The sequence below is a fragment of the Giraffa tippelskirchi genome, chromosome 13, assembly GCF_054371585.1.
Source record: "Giraffa tippelskirchi isolate mGirTip1 chromosome 13, T2T-mGirTip1v1.2.pri, whole genome shotgun sequence".
Taxonomy (NCBI): domain Eukaryota; kingdom Metazoa; phylum Chordata; class Mammalia; order Artiodactyla; family Giraffidae; genus Giraffa; species Giraffa tippelskirchi.
This window is the reverse complement of record NC_137287.1, coordinates 12,161,406-12,178,719: the sequence shown is the minus strand read 5'-3', so window position 1 is coordinate 12,178,719 and position 17,314 is coordinate 12,161,406. Positions and strand designations below refer to the sequence as shown.

At 46.2% G+C, this 17,314-nt stretch overlaps 1 protein-coding gene and 1 long non-coding RNA gene across 8 annotated transcripts in view; one reads left to right on the top strand and one right to left on the bottom strand.

The window, feature by feature from the left end:
- The window catches only part of AUTS2 (activator of transcription and developmental regulator AUTS2), a 1,212,852-nt gene that overhangs the window by 138,716 nt on the left and 1,056,822 nt on the right, over nt 1-17,314 (bottom strand). The window lies entirely within an intron of this gene.
- Nucleotides 15,022-16,941, top strand: LOC145533407 (uncharacterized). The gene is made up of 2 exons (XR_014074051.1): nt 15,022-15,169; nt 15,645-16,941. It is a non-coding gene; the product is annotated as an uncharacterized LOC145533407 (long non-coding RNA).

The following is a 17,314-nucleotide window of genomic DNA, read 5'->3' as shown; positions in this document are numbered from 1 at the left end:
TAAGGCACCGTGGATAACACCACGAAAGCGAACTGCCTGGCAGATGAGGTACTTTTTCCTACTGTACTCACTCACCTGTCTTTAATGAACTGGCCTCTGTGGCTGTATTTAAAGCATGAACAGGATTTAGTCTCATTTCTTATGCTGAGTAAGTCTAGAGACTGGTTATCCTGAAATATTTAATACTGTATATTCTTATAAATAAGTAAACAAAATTACCATCCCACAGTTTTTCTTTCCTTGCAGGAACTCCTTAGATATTGCAAAGGAAGGAGAATAAATGTGATGATACTTTTTTTAGCCAGTGTATTTACACTCCCGTGTGCTCTCTGGCTTAGAGCAGACCTGTCTAAGATGTTGGGCCAAATTAGATGTTGGGCCAAATCTTACCCAACATCTAATTTTGTAAATAAAGTTTTATTGGAACACGGCAACATCCACTCACTCATGTTGTCTCTGCCTGCTTTTGTGTTGTGTTGGGTAGTTGCTAAAAGACGGCATGGCTCTCCAAGTTCCATAGCCCTTTATTGAAAGAGTTTTCTGACCCTGGTTTAGGATGATGGTTATTCTTTTCCTAAACTGACAGATAATTTTCATTTTGACAAAGCCCCCAAATCTTTCAAAGTAGGAAACCACTACAGTAATTCCACAGTTCCATAATCATTAACAGCGATTTCTAGGTTAATAAGGGCTAGGGCACTGGAAAGTCAGGCTGTGGATTACATACAATTTCCTGGGTCCTGACTCTTAATTCCAGCCTTGCTCTTCAAGAAACAGATCACAGTCCAAAGGAAAGTCATATTGAAGTATTAACACCAAAGATGATATTATCATCATTAAAGGATATTACTGAAAGGAAACATTCTTGTTTACAAAAAACATTAAATACTTTATAATTTCTAAGCCTAACAATTACTGATAACCAATTCTTACAACACATTTATAATTGATTGTAATGCCCCAGTGGGCCCAACACCATGGTTGAGAGCCACTGACTTAAAAGAAACAAACACGATTGATGATTTCAAGATGGACGTATTTCTTCATCCTTTCAGCATCTGAGTACTTATGGTAAGCAATCTTTTGCTAAGCATTCTGGAGTGCAAAGACAACTAAAGATACCAGATATGACCTTGCCTCCCAAAGAGCATGCACTTCAAGGGACAGGAAATAAAGTCAATGGATTATTGATTACTTGAAGGAAATAAAGAGGATGTGATATCAAGGAGAGACGTAGCATTTGAACGGGTCTTGAGAAAGGGATAGGATTTTTGTTGGCAATGGTGGGAGGCCACTTGAGGGAGGGAAGTCTGGAGGAATCTGGGAGTTACAGAGGTACATGTAACTTGACCCAAACTCACAAAATTAAGTACTGGAATCAGGATTAGCACCCAGGTCACCAACATAAAGCATTTTACAAAAGCCATTCACCAGGTATTTGAAACATTCTGAGCAGTCAGAATTTCAAGGAGGAAATATAAAAATGAAAACAAAACTATTTTTAAACATTTCATTTAAATAATAGAGGAAAGTTATTAGATAAAATACTAAAAGATGCTTGCTCCTTAGAAGAAAAGTTATGACCAACTGAGACAACATATTAGAAAGCAGAGACATCACTTTACCAACAAAGGTCCGTCTAGTCAAAGCTATGGTTTTTCCAGTGGTCATGTATGGATGTGAGAGTTGGACTATAAAGAAAGCTGAGTGCTGAAGATTTGATGCTTTTGAACTTTGGTGTTGGAGAAGACTCTCGAGAGTCCCCTGGACTGCAAGGAGATCCAACCAGTCCATCCTAAAGGAAATCAGTCCTGAATATTCACTGGAAGGACTGATGCTGAAGCTGAAACTCCAATACTTTGGCCATTACTGACTCACTGGAAAAGACCCTGATGCTGGGAAAGAATGAAGGTGGGAGGAGAAGGGGATGGCAGAGGATGAGATGGTTGGATGGCATCACTGACGCGAAGGACGAGTTTGAGTAGGTTTCGGGAGTTGGTGATGGGCAGGGAAGCCTGGCGTGCTGCAGTCCATGGGGTCGCAGAGAGTCAGACATGACTGAGCGACTAAACTGAACTGATACTAGGAAAAGGAAACTGAATATCAGGTCAGACAAAAACCAATCAACCACCAAACTTACTCCCCACCCCACCACCGTGAAGGGCCAGAAAAGATGTGAACATCCAAGAGTAAACTAGAGCCCACCTTTAGCTTCCAGTCATGAAAATACCACGGATAGCACTGTTCTTTGGGGCTACCCCAATTATCTATGTCTTGGCTCGTTTTCCAAAAGAGATGTCCTGGGGTCTTTCTCAGTGCAGTCTTTTACATTTGCCTAGGCACATGATCTTTAGCAGAAATGATGACCTAAGACCTTATGTTCATGAACTCCTTGTGCTTACACAACATCAATCCCCTTTCCTCTAGCTGCCAGGTAAATTCCATTTTAACATCTTAAAACGTACAAACTGTTTAACTCCACCTCCAAAAAAAAAAAAAAAGAGAGCGAGAAGGAAGATAAGACAGTAGGGTGTTGTGCTGTGACAGTTTTGTTTAGTACACTGCCGAGTTGCCAATGACCTTCAGCCTTCATCTCAAAATACAGGTGGTTCAGGGTATCGGTTACTATCACCCTATGTTGAATCCTGCTTATTGTAACACTGGGAGATAATGCTGAAGGCAGTCAACCACTACTTAGTCAATCATAAGTAAATGGGCCTTGAAGCTTTCCCAATATACATCTGATCACAGCAGTACACATGGGATCGGGGCATTGTGCAATTATGATGGCATGTGCAATGTGTTATGGGATCATAATAGTCTGGCACTGTCTTCAACGCTTACAGATACACAGAAACATCCCTTACCTATAAAATGCAGGCTCAAAAGTATGGAGAGAATCCATATTCAATATTGCTTTGAGTGTTCCTTAGGTTTATGGCTGTGCTAGTGTTTTCTGAGATCCAGATGGTCAGATCACATTCTGAATTTAGTGAAAACGTCCCTTATCTCCCACGATCTTGCTATAAATCCTCCCTTCAGCTAAACCAGTATGTAGGAAGTCTCCTCTCACAAAGCCTTAAACTGTCCATGAGTTTGCTTACACCAAGGCAAGGTGAGCATAAGCGAAGGCCTTGAGTCCCACTCCCTAGGTCTAACTTTACCACATCCTACTGGATGGTCTTGGTGTATTAGCTTACCTCTATCTCACTGGGCTTCCCTGGTGGCCTAGCTGGCAAAGAATCGGCTTGCAATGCAGAAACTTGGGTTTGATCCCTGGGTTGGGAAGATCCCCTGGAGAAGGAAATGGCAAGCCACTCCAGGATCCTTGCCTGGAAAATCTTATGGACAGAGGAGCCTGGCGGGCTACAGTCTACAGGGTTGAAAAATAGGCAGACACAATTCCACGACTAAACAACAACAACTCTATCTCATTATCCTTACACCAAAGTGGAAATAAGAAAACAGTAAACTCCATCTCACAGGGTTTCTGTGAGGATGAAGTAAGTCAAAACATGTTTAAATCTGTTTTCAAGCAAGTATACCCCAACAAAATTTTTTTTAAAATATATCAGAAATTAAAAAAAAAAAACTTTATCTTAGAAACAGTAAGTACTGAACACATAGTGTGATTATTGCCATTGTCATTATAATCACGCCATTTGGACCTCCTCCTGCCTCCTTCCTGAAGTCAGGCCTCAGCCATGCACCCAACACGATCCTTCCTTCCTTCTCCTGATCTGAACCCAGGTCATCTATCAATCAGCTGGCATTGTTGATTTATCTGTAAGCATCATGGGGTGGCACAAGTGGTAATGCCAATGCAGGAGACTCAAGAGATGTGAGTTCGATCCCTGGGTGGGGAAGACCCCCTGGAGTAGGGAATGGCAAGCCACTCTAGCAGTCTTGCCTGGAAAATCCCATGGACAGAGGAGCCTGGTGGGCTCCAGTCCAGGAGGTCACAAAGAGTCAGACACGACTGAGCGCTATCACGGGCACAGGAAGAGTTTTCTCATCGAGACTGAAAACTCCTTGGGAACAAGGATTTCTGTGTGTGTTTGCTTTTCAAGTAGAATCGATCTGATAAAACTGTGGGTTCACAGTCGAAGGAGCTAGACTGGGATATCTGGATGTGCATGTGTCTGGTTCTCATTTTTAAACAACATTCTTGGTAGCAGTCGATGAGGTAGTTATTAGGGTAGCAGTGTTAGCTGAAATGTGCATTTGTTATGTTTGATGTTAAGCACTGGAAAACAGAAAATAACGCCAGACTGAAACTTGAGAGAGAATGAGAGTAAGACTAACAGGAGAGAGATGTTAGTTCTACCTCTGCCACTAAGCACTTCACATTCTTTGCAGTTCAAAATGGTTCATGCTTACTGATTCCTAATCTACAAAGTGATAGGTCAACATCAACCACCTTTAAAGGCCCAGGCAGACCCTGTGGTTTGACTGAATGCCAAAGAATTGATGCTTCCGAATTGTGGTGCTGGAGAAGACTCTTCAGAGCCCCCTGAACTGCAATGAGATCAAACCAGTTCATCCTAAAGGAAATCACATTGAATATTCATTGGAAGTACTGGTGCTGAAGCTCCAATACTTTGGCCACCTGATGCAAAGAGCCGACTCACTGGAAAAGACCCTGATGCTGGGGAAGATTGACGGCAAAAGGAGAAGGGAGTGTCAGAGGATGAGATGGTTAGATAGCATCACTGACTCAATTAATATGAGTTTGAGCAAACTCAAGGAGACAGCAGAGGACAGAGGAACCTGGTGGGCTGCAGTCCATAGGGTCACAAAGAGTTGGACACAACCTAGCGACTGAACAACAACAGACCCTGTTGATAGCCCCAGTCAAAACCCTTTGAGTTCACCGAACCCAGATTTTGCTTGGAGTCCATATGGCCCTGTGCTCTGGGCAGGTGGTCTTTCCCTGTTACAGAGGCATCAGTCCAACCTTGGAAACCCCACTGGCCTTTGACAGTGACTGTGTCAGGAGCAGGAATAGGATTCAATTCTACACAATAAGATCCCAGAAGACATTCACTGTGGGGCTTCTGGAAAAGACTTTCTTCCTCATAAAGTGACAGCGATACATAAAGAAAAAAAAAAAAAAACAAACCCTAAAATCCTTTGCTTCCTGTCTATGAATGTGGCTTCTTGAAGAAATGGCAACTAATAACTGCGATGCCATTTTGAAACTCTGAAGAGAAGCTATGAGAATGGCAGAGAAGTCAGTTCAGGGTTCCAATGCAGTAAGTCCCCAAGATATGAACGAGTTTTGTTTCAAGAGCACGTTCCTAAGTCCAATTTGTTTCTAAGCTCAAAGTCAGCCTACAGGTACCCAACTAACATGATCAGCAATGTAGTACGCTTGCATCTTTGAAAGTTTACAACTTGAAGGTTCGTATGCAGAAGACTTGCTGTGTATCAGCTGAATTACCCAGTCGATCTTGGGAATAATATCTCCCCATGTTGTTTAAGCCATTTTAGTTCCACTACTTATGCCTGAAAGGTTCCCGACTGTCAACATGCTAAGGCACCACACCGAGTGACGTGGTTAAACTATGGGAAATCTGACACACAGATAATCTCCAACAACTCACAAAATCCCCTCTGGGACATTCTTAAATGCTGTACTGGGTGGGCCATGTGCCTTTGGAGACCACCATTTATGTTTCTATGTGATCAATGTTTATTTATCTCACTTTAACACGGTGGCTTTTTTTGGTAAGTCAAGGTAGATATAACACATTATCAGAGATTTAGGTCAGGGATAAAAGGCACCTCCTAATTTCAGAGCAGATCTAAATTCTCTGTTTACCTCAAAAGAGTCCTTCTAATCCTTCATCCAGCAGAATTTTTAAAGAATAAGCTCATTTTAGCACATATTACTATTGATCTTTGCAAATGTTCCTTCCATTTCTTTTGATCTCCTAGTTTGTGGGCCACGTTTCTTTTTTGAAATTATTAATAATTTATTGGAGTGTAGTTGCTTTACAGTGTTGTGTTAGTTTCTACCGTACAGCAAAGTGAATCACTTTACATATATACACATCCACTCTTTCTTGGATTTCTTTCCCATTCAGGTCGCCACAAAGCACTGAATAGAGTTCCCTGTGCTATACGTTAGGTTCTCACGTGCTGTGCTCCATCACTTCAGTCTCGTGTCTGACTCTGTGTGACCCCATGGACCGTAGTCCACCAGGCTCCTCTGTCATGGGATTCTCCAGGCAAGAATACTGGAGTGAGTCGCCATTCCCTTCTCCAGGGGATCTTCCCAACCTAGGATCGAATCTGCGTCTCCTATGTCTCCTGCATTGCCAGGCGGGTTCTTTACCACTAGCGCCACCTACATGGTGGTGTATATGTATCTATCCCAATCTCCCAATCCATCCCACCCCAACATCCTCCCTGGTATCCATATATCCATTCTCTACAGCTAAGTCTCTATTTCTGCCTTGCAAGTAAGTTCGTTTGTATCATTTTTCTAGATTCCACATATAAGTGACTTCATATGACATTCATTTTTCTCTTTCTGACTTACTTCACTCTGTACGACAATCTCTTGGCCCATCCATGTTTATGCAAATTGCACAACTTCAGTCCTTTTTATGGCTGAGTAATATTCCATTGTATATATGTATCACATCTTCTTTATCCATTCTTCTGTGTGCACCACATTTCTAATCTAAATGGTCTTCTATGCTTATGCTTAATGATCTGAATATATAAACTCTATTCAAGATCATGGCACTTTCATAGGTAACATTAACCTGCCAACCAACCACAGACACTTCCAGTCAGGTCAGAAAGCACTGAGGCCAGATCCAGCCCAATCTCCACCCTTTCACTGCCCCTAAGGAACCTGAGGTCTGGAGACACAAAATGCTTTGGTGAAGGTGACCCAGTAAGCCTGTGGCAATACAGAAGACAGAAAATGGCTCTAGTTTGGTGGGAGTGATTACACAGTGACACTAACTCATACTCAACTAACAGCAGCATCACATTCATCCCAGGCTTAGGCCAGAGCAGGGCCTCTTCCAGGTTCTTCACGTGTCTCGATTCCTTCAGCTCTCACCAGAGCCCCAGAAGAGGGAGGTCCGCATACCATCAGGATCCCCACATTAGAAATGAGAAAATGGAGCCAAAGAAAGGGTAAGCACTTGTCAGGCCAACCACGGCTCAAAGCACACGTAATCGTCACCTAGCATTTCTAGTCCCCTGACATAACACCAGGCCATGGGTGACATTTCCTGAATGGCCACTGTGGGTGGGTCAGTGGCTTGCATTGTGATGAAACTGGGAAATACGATGGGTTTCTCAAATCCTGTTTTTTTGGCACAACACTGTCTGTAGCTGGGGCACACTGCATGGTCTGAGTTCCAAAGAGAGGCTGAGTTTCATTCCAAAATGTACTCAGCACAGTCCTTCCATCACTGGTTCAGCTGATTGCCCAGCAGGCTAACAATGGGGAGGGCAGAGGGTGGGCAGGAGGACAGTGGTGGAGATAGCCAATGAGCCTCCCTGCCAACTGGCAGTCCCTGCCTGCTTCTCGAAGTGCAAGTCCCAGGAAACACTCCCTGGAGGACAAGAGACCCGAGATGCTTTAAGTTTGGTGGGAGTTAGGGAGAAGGAATTATGAAGGCCGCATCATTTCCAAGGAGCCATCACTGTTTCTTATTGAAAAGCCAAGCTGGCCATGCTAACTATTTTTCTGGGTTTTTGTTGAATTTCACAGCAAACCGCTCTTCACAGAGGCTGTGGACCTCAGCCTGGAGAGCTGGCATGGCCCCATGAGGTCATCTCGTCCAGGTACCTTCAGCGGGAGCAGAGGGAAGGTGAGCAGGCCTGGGAAGTGGCCTCTCCCTGGTCCTCTGGCCACACAGCCATCCAGGGCTCTTGCTGCTACAGCACTATGCGGAGGGATGAGGGGGCAAGCTCACTGTCCAGAGGTGGAGGAGGCTTTGGAGGGGGCTGTGACTGGATCTCTTGAGCCTCCAACCCAAGCTCAGGTCGGGTGTGAACATGTCCCCAACATGGAACGCAAGACAAATAGTCGGGGAGCCAAGTAGCTGTTGAACCAAACCAACCTCTCCCCCGGGTCTTATCTGACTTCTGCTGGGAGAGGGTCCAAGCCTGAGATCACAGCGCCAGGGCCTGGCTACAGACTTCTGCTCAGCCCGACACCGAGGTGGTGGGATCAGCCCCCAGCCCCCTACGGCTCAGCCTGCCTGGCAGCTCAACACAGGCTCCGGCAGACAGCCCCCGACACGGGGCGAGGGTAGGAACTGGGAGGCCTCCTCTGCTCGGATTGTCGGGCAGCCTCTGGGCTTGGCTGGCCCGGCCCGGCCCGGCCCCCGCCCGGCCCCGCTGCCCTGAGCCAGGGCCCTCTACTCATGCGGGCCTCGAGCACATCCTCGCGTGGCCTGGATGTCCTGGCGCCGCACCGGAGTCAATCTTGCCGACAGCTGTCAGCGGCACCGTCTGTCTGACGCCGCGCGGATGGCAGTGATTCAGCCATCGTGGCGATGCTTCCAGGGCTGTGTTCTTGCGCACAGAGAAAAAAAAAAAAAATAGAGCCCTCTTGTGGGGGGCGGGGGCGGAGCGGTGGTCCACACTGCCAGCGGGCTGGCTCATCCTCACTCAGACATCATCGGATGCCCGCCAGGGTGTTTTTTGTTGAAACTTTGCAGTCGAACAGCCCTTGACATCTGACTCAGGACCATCCAGGTGACCCAGGAAATGGGACGCGCACTCAACGGCTGACCTTAGCGGCTCTGACGACATGGCAAGCTCACCACGGCTGTTCTAAAAGAATACAAATTCCTCCTGAGGTTATCCTGGCAAAGAGGGGAAACAGCCCCTTTGGTGAAACCCCGTGGACCCTGCCTTCACCTCGCTGCAGAGGGCCGCTGAGGCAAAGGCTGGTATTTGCCGGCAATCTTTCCCTGGGAAGTAATTAGTTTCCATTTAGAGGGATGACAAATTGATCAGGCAGGAGTCGCACTGAGCTCTGAATTGCAGCTAAACTGTGATGGCTGTGGCTCAGGCAAGTCAGGTTTGTAGGTCTGTCGATGCATTTTACAGTTTCAAAATTCAATCACCCAACAGCAGGAGAGGCAAGACACTGCTCTGAAAAGAGAACCAAAGCCCCTGCATTTCCTTCTGCAAGTTCATTATCGCCTCGCTAAAGCATGACGGTGGTGTGAAATGGGTTAGACGCACGGATGCCTCTGTTAACGGCCAAAGGAAAAAAAAAGGAAAAAAAAAGTCGCACATCATTAGGAATGGAATAAACGATACTGAGGCACAGAGCAGAAATGATTTGATTAGTAATTTCCAGTTTTGAAAAGACCTGGAAAAGTACCAAATGACTATACAGAAGGTGTGATGGAGTTCTTAATTGCTATAACTGCTCTGGGAGACTTGATGATTTGTGACATAGAATACAGCGCAGTACGCGAACGCTAATAACCGTTAATTAAATGCAGCCATGATATACTCTCAAAATGCACATACAAGTTACCATAATTTCTAGATTAAAAGCTGCACTGTCAGAAGCCAAAGGCAAAGGAAGGTGGAGGGAGCGAGAGACATCTCTCTTGCCTTCATGAATGGGCCCCACGCTCTCCCCAGAACAGAGCGGCCAGAACACACGATGGGGAAAAAACACACTTTAGCTGGAAAATGTGAAATGGTTCCTGAATGAAGCTGGCCCTCTGGAGGGAGAGTTATTAATTCCGAAAGGCTGTTGCTGCATCAGACCATCTGGCGGTGTGTAGAGTGTTCAGGGGCTGGTGTGGCTTCCGGTTGGATTTGCCTTGGCCCCCCGCCCCGCCCCCACCTCCCCATCCCTGTGACATTTCCCACTCCAACTGTCGTCACACCAGGTCAGAGATGTTTGGAGGGAAAGCGGGGGATGAGAGGAACCTGGGGGGATAGTGGGGCTCTGTGGAGTTTGAGGTGATTCTCCTTTTCCTGTCCAGCCCCTCATCAACATGGGGGAGGGAGGTCAGGAGGGCTGACGGAGGGGGGCGGTGAATCGCCTGAAAGCCTCATTTAAATGGAAGATAAAAGAAGTCAATTAATCTCCCTCCCTTTGGGTGAAGAACGCTTGAGAGCCTGAAGGAAGGAAGATGAAGGAAATGCTACTCCTTCCAACTCAATTATCTTAGTAACAGCACTCAGAGGACCCTGGGCAAACAGACCCAGAGGTGACTGAGAAACTCCACTTTAGGCCATGGTCTTCACCTGGAAACGTAAGAGACCTGCCTCTCAGAGGGCAAGGAGCAAGAGAAGGGCTTTCCGCTCATCATTCAACCAAAGTCTACTGCACCCTCCCTGGGAATACAGAAGTGAGTCAGTTCTAGAATACCAGGAAGGTGTGTCACAAGGTTACAAAAGACTCTCTGGGACAGGGACTTCTCTGGTAGTCCAGTGGTTAAAACTCCATGCTTCTACTGCAAGGGGTGTGGGTTCCATCCCTGGTCGGGGAACTAAGATCCCACATGTGCCCAGAAATAAACAAACAAGACTTAAAACAATTCACACAATTCATTTAAAAAAAAAAAAATATATATATATATATATATATGTATATTTTAAAACAGATTCTCTGGGATAAATGTTTCTGGGATGAGGGGGAAGAAGAGACTTTTAAATGGGAGAACTAGGGAAAGTTTCATGGAGGAGATGGTGAGTGAAGCAAATCTTGAATAAATGACACATTCTGGACAGGAAGCCGGTCGGCAGGAAGGGCCTTCTAGGAGGAGAAACAGCACAACATCCAGAGCAGGAAGAGTCAGAAGAGAGGCCCCGAGAAGTGAGGTCAGCCTGGGTGTGAGACAGCTGAGGGGAAAGGTGAGCGGCGGCTCTGAAGTCCTGGTGACAGTCAGACGCGGCGGCGGCCCTCCATTCCGTCAGGGAAAGGATGTACTTTCGACGGTGTTTCGGGATGAGTGACTGAAAGAACCTGCAGGTCCCTCTGTTCCGAACCCTTCCTTCAGGCGCCCCCACCTAATCACCTCTCCTCCATCCCCTCAACCTCCCCGCTTTCGTCTCAGCGTCTCTCACCCGAGCCATCGCTCTGTACGTTATTTGGTTCCGGTTGGCCTTCTCCCCACTTCCTTCCCCGTGAATGACTTCATTCTATTCATTGCTGAATTCCAGCCTGTGGAGTTCTGCCCGGTGTGTGGTAACCCCGCGCTGAACAAGCCCGTGGATGGACAGCAGGGAAACAAACTGAAGCCACGGTCCTCCAAGGGCACCCTCGCCTGACCAGTGGCCTCAGCAGCACCTGGGGGCTGGCTAGGAAGGCTCATTCCCAGGCTCTGCTCCAGGTCAACTGAGATCCTCTGGGGTGGGACCTGGGGAACTGTGTCTTCGTCAACGCTGCAGGTGACTCGGAGGCACACAAGTCTGAGAACCACCAAACCAGAGGACAGCAGATATAAGGAGACCAGTTAGGAAGTTACCACAGAGGCTGTTTTGACAGACAGACAGGGACAGGTGGAGCCAACCTTCTGAGAGAGAAGACACACAGAACTTGGCAAAGGAAGAAAACCTAAGGATATTTCTAGAAAGGTCACTATAGATAGTTAATGGATAATAGATCAGAAAAAGTTATCTAAAGTGGCTAAAAATAACAAATGACCCACAGTTAGGCTATACAGAAAACTCTCACAAATCCACAAGAAGTCTGAAACTCAGGAAGATGGTCAACTCGCTATAATACTTCACACCCTCAAGAGGCAACACTAGAAAGGTGGATAACAACAAGTGTTGGCAAGGATACATGGTGAGGAGATGTATGTACAGCACCTGCACACAGGTGCTGCTGCTGCTGCTAAGTCACTTCAGTCGTGTCTGACTCTGTGCGACCCCACAGACGGCAGCCCACCAGGCTCCGCCGTCCCTGGGATTCTCCAGGCAAGAACATTGAGGTGTGTTCATAGATTCTGAAAAACAATCTGCAGAGTTTACTAAAATTAATGTGTACATGTGTCAGGACCCAGCAATAACTCCTGGGCTGTGTCTGAGAGAGATTATTATCTAGATGCTCTAGATCTCAGAGTGTTTCGATCTGGAGCATCATGGGACTTCTGCATCCACTTCCAGTTTCTCTTCGGTAAGCATGCCTGTCCCCTGACCTTATTCAGAGTGGTATGTGTGTGTGTATGTTTATTTTCCAGGGTTCCAGAAACATCATGAGGATGATCTGGGTGGTAGTGTCTGTTCTGCGGGGGAGCTGAAGGCACCCTCAGACACCCATAGCACAAGATGTGTACTTTGGCATATTCTGCAGTGCTGAGAAGAAATAAACTGCATGTATACACAGCAGCACAGGCAGATTTTAAAAGCAGAGTGTGGAACGATAAGAAACAGACGAAGATTTATAGCACATCACCACTTAGGTAAGCTAAACACACTCACAGAGGAATAACACCCAGTTGACAAGGTTTGTACCCAGCATATCAGGCTGAGTGTCTGGGGTGAAGGAGAGCAGACTGAGATAAAGCGGGGAAATGAAGAGAGACCCCAAATAGATACAGGATAATGGCATGCTCTGACCTGAGGGGTAAAATTAATTCAACCATCTAGCCCTGAAGCTCATAATGAAGTATTTTTACAAAGTGAAAAAAACAGACTTATGGGAGAGACGCGTTTCAAGTGGGGGGTCTGCTAAGTTGGTTCCGAGGTGGTGGGGTTCGTGCTGCTTCTCGAAGGATGGAGATGCAAGCAGGTGACAAGAGGATTTTGAGCAGGAAGAGGCCTGAATGGAGACGGGGAAGAACTGGGTACGACTGGAAACACTTGAGGAGCCAGCGTGCTGGGAGCCAGGAGCACTGGGAGGTGGGACGGAACTTACAGGAGGGAGGGAGAGACAGCATCCATCACGGATGACTCTGGATGGGAGGAAAGGTGCGGCCACACTGGCTGCAGTGTGGGAGGGGGAGGCGGGAGGCCAGACAGGAAGCACCAAGGGCGGGAAGAAGTGACAAGCGGGTAGGCTCCAGCAGTGGGAGCAGAGCTCGCAGGGCCTGCCTGGGGGCCTCCACAGAATTCTGAGGTTAGCAGTGCTGTGGCCCACATCAGAGCTTAATGATGACTTTCTCCAAAAACAAGCTGTCTTTGTGGCTGTGGAAAAGGGTTCTCCTGTTCAGGGCCCACACTCCCATCCAGGGAGACCAAGCCTTCTTTCAACCACCACCCACAACCACCGCTCCTGTCAGTGAAAGCCTCTCTGTCCCAGTGAGTTGGTCTGTTTGCCGCTTACAAGCGTGCGCGTGTGCGCACACACACAGAGTTCTGTACTAATCAGAGAAGTAAATAGTGTTTCGATCTAGAGCATCATGGGACTTCTGCATCCACTTCCAGTTTCTCTTAGGTAAGCACGCCAGTCCCCTGATCTTATGCAGAGTGGTGTGTGTATGTTTATTTTCCAGGGGTTGCTTCAGTTTAGTCTAAATGATTTGAGTGTTGGGGCCCTAACTTTTTCCCTTGAGTGAATTATAACTGCTAGGAAAAATTTCCTGTTTCATCTGAACCTGTCTTCCTACCATCCCGGCCACCATCGACCGTTTATTTTCCTTACGGGTACCAGAAAAAAACGTTTTAAAGTATATTTTCCAAAGAGATGAATGTCATGAGATATATACATCCACAAACTATTTACACCACAGCCTCCCCAGGAAAGAGACCACAGTGTTCCCCGAGCCACCAGAATTCATCCCAAGGGATTCAATCTGCTCTGAGTATAAACATCTCCCCCCTTCACCCTCCCTTTTTTTCCCCTGCTAGAAAACCCTAATCCCTTTATAAAGGCTCAGCTGTCATTTCAAAAGCGGACATACTGTAGTATTTTCAAGTTTTTCTCTAAAACACAAGAAAACCAACCAGGATAGCACAAGGAAAATTCTACAACGACTGCCAAATAGAATGGCATAGACACTACAGTGCTTCATCTGGCAATCCCCTCTGAAACACAAAGGCAGAGTTTCTTCCCTTCCTGGTACCAATGGGGAAACGGAGGCAGGAACTCATCAGGCCATCATCAAGGTTTCTAAGACCGACCCAATAGCCAGCATGCAAACCATCCCACCTGAGGACGACAGGTTCCATATTCTTGTCTGAGCTGGTCTCGGGGGGGTGGGGGGGTAGGTTTAAATTCTCCTGGGGTCAGCTCATTTGCTCCAAACTCACCAGCAATTACGTAGTTTCTTATTGATGCCAAGGAGATGGTATTTCATTTGGTTTTATCTGAAAACCAGATTTTTTATTTTCTTTCCCCTGGTGAAAGGGCTATAAAAGAAACAAGAATTTTGGTGTGGTTGGTGGCGGCGGCAGCAGGGAGTGGCGTTTGGGGGAGATGCAGGAAAAATTATACTCTGACATATATTATGCGCTTAATCTTTTGTGGCAACTTTTTTACATTTGTAAGAGTTATGGATTTTAAAAGTCAGGGCTAAGATGGCTTAATGAGCATTCACCCCCCTGGAAGGAGAAGTGGGGCTGATGTGTGTTAGTCAGCTGTTAGCTTTATTGCCTCTCTTCTGTACTAAAAGTGACAAGTTGAACACATTATAGAGAGCTCAGATGTGTTATGCAGATGAAGCCCGCAGCAATATCTGCCTGCTCTCTATTATTTATGATGTCTATATAATACAATGGACTGAGATTTAAGCCATTGTGATGCAGTTTGTTTTCCAGGGTGCTAAAGTACAGCACATTTTACAGAGAATTGCATCTCTGTTACATATTAATCAAATCCATCTTACATGCAGCTCTTACACTGTAAACTAAAGGGAAAAAAAGATTAAAGCGCCTGGCTTTTCCTCAGCTGTCAAGGACTGGCAATAAAATAATAATAAGGGCTTCTAAATAACGTGTGTGTGACAGGCCTGGGCTCGCTCGCACAGTCCTTTATGGAGGTTAACTACAAAATAAGTTCCAGTGAGTGATCGGGAACAGGCCTGGGTGTAATACTGTAATGCCAACGATGGCATAATTCTTGAAAAGTTCATTTGCAGGAAATTCTCAGACTTGATGAGGCAAAGTTTGGCCTCCTGAATCATTCTGCCGTGGTGTGCGGCGGGCGAAGAGTTCTTCCGGAGTTTACAGGCCTCGCACTTTTGAACTTGCTTCAGCTGCGGCCCATTAAGAAATGGTGAGCTCTGTTCCCCCGGTCCCCGAGCAGGGGCTGGCTGGTGGGAAAGTCACAGGAAAGTGGTTTTGTGCCTGGACGCACGCATGGGCTGCAGGGTTTTGCGGAGGGGCCTGGGTGGGGGGTGGGGGTTTGTTTCATGATGTGAAGGTGATCAAGGCTCAGTTAGTCTGGGCGCTGGGAGGAAGATGGAGAACCTTTTTTTTTTAAATGTTTGTTCATGTGATTGCATTGGGTCTTAGTTGCATCATGTGGGATCTTTCATCAAGGGGCTTGGACTCTCTAGTTGTGGTAGGCTCCATGGCATGTGGGTTCTTAGTTCCCTGACCAGGGATCGAACTCACATCCCCTGCACTGCAAGGCAGATTCTTTAACCACAGGACCACCAGGGATGTCCGAGGAAGACGGAGAACCTTAGTGTGGAAAGTCTGGGTCTCTGGAAGCTCTTCGGGTGACTCCCCACAAACTCTTTCTCCAGGAAAGCACTATCTGGTGACCAGGAGACTTTGGTGACTTTAACTTGAATTCTGCAGACTCGTGAAGACAGAATGCATGTGACAAGTGTCATGGCTGCTGCACATTCTGCCCTTTCGGAATGGACAATGCCTGTCTACCAACCTGGGTCGACTCAATTCTCAGCTCCAAGTAATTTCTAGAGAAAGGAGGGAAGAGAAATTGCACCTGGAAGCGCTCGCTCAGTTGGCCGAGAGTTAACGAAGGACCTGATTCTGTTCCTTTGCTGTAATCAGCAGATGCAACACAATGGATTCAGAATCTGCCTTTTTATCCAGAAGCTCAAAGTACAAAATTCACATTATTAACTCCCTGAAAGTATTAGTCACTCAGTCATGTCCTACTCTTTGTAACTCCATGGACTGTTGCCCACCAGGCTCCTCTGTCCATGGGCTTCTCCAGGCAAGAATACTGGATGGGGTAGCCAATTCCTTCTTCAGGGGACCTTCTTGACCCCAGGATTGAACCTGGGTCTCTGGGTTCAATCAGCAGATTCTTTACTGTCTGAGCCACAGTGGAAACCCATTATCCCTTACCTACCATCTATATACACCAACTCCCAGACATCTCTACTTAGAGAAATCACTCAGTCTGCCTGGGGTCTGCTTCGCTCCCTCTAATGTGGGGAGAACACCCCACGTTACGGACTATTCCCACATCTGAAGGACTCCCCGGGGAGGGTTTGAGAATTATCAGTAACATTGTATTCCTCCAGTTTCCTGGAGGAATTTTCAGGAATTTTCCTGAAAATTTTTCAACTTTTCTAAAATGAATACGTTATCTGAATTATGAAAATTGCAGCAAGGGCTACTTTTAAAATACATAATTCAAAGCATACGTTGGATAAGCATTTAGTGAGTGCCTATGGTTTGCCAAAGCTCATGTCACTTACATCTTAAGTGTCTCTAAAATTTCAGAAACTATTCTAACCTCAGTATTTTTGAAAGCTCTGCAGGCGACGGTAGGGCCAGGGTTGGGAACCTACGTGAAGATTAATTAGTTGTTAAGAACACAGCCTCCTGGGACTTCCCTGATGGCCCAGTGAATAAGAATCCACCTTGCAATTCAAGGGATGTGGGTTCGATCCCTGGTTGGGGAACTAAGATCCAACATGTCACAGAACAACAAAGCCCAAGCACTACAACTACTGAGCCCACATCACAACCAGAGAATCCATGTGCTGCAACAAAAGACCTCGCATGTCACAACTAAGACCCAATGTAGCCAAGTAAATAAATATTAAAAACAAAAACAAAAAAAAACGCAGCCTCGCAATGAAACTTCAAAGCCATTATGGAATCAAGCTGAACTGGGTTTGATGTCCTGCCCTGCCAAGTTACTTAAACTCTCAGCTTTCTCTAGTATTAAACTGGGATAGTAAGAGAATAATACATAATAGCATGGGGACCACTCACAGCTGTCTGCAAAATGGTAGGTGCTTGGTAAAAGTAAGCTATCATTTTTTTCTGAACTCATGCAAAATGAAAACAAGGACCCCACCTTCTGTATGGAACACTGTAGGTTAACAAAGTACATTTGCAGGTGTCAATTTCACTTCGTCTCCATGAAAACCACAGAGGCGGTGCGATTATTTCCATTTTATAGACAAAGAAACTGGCCCCCAAGAGGTCTGCT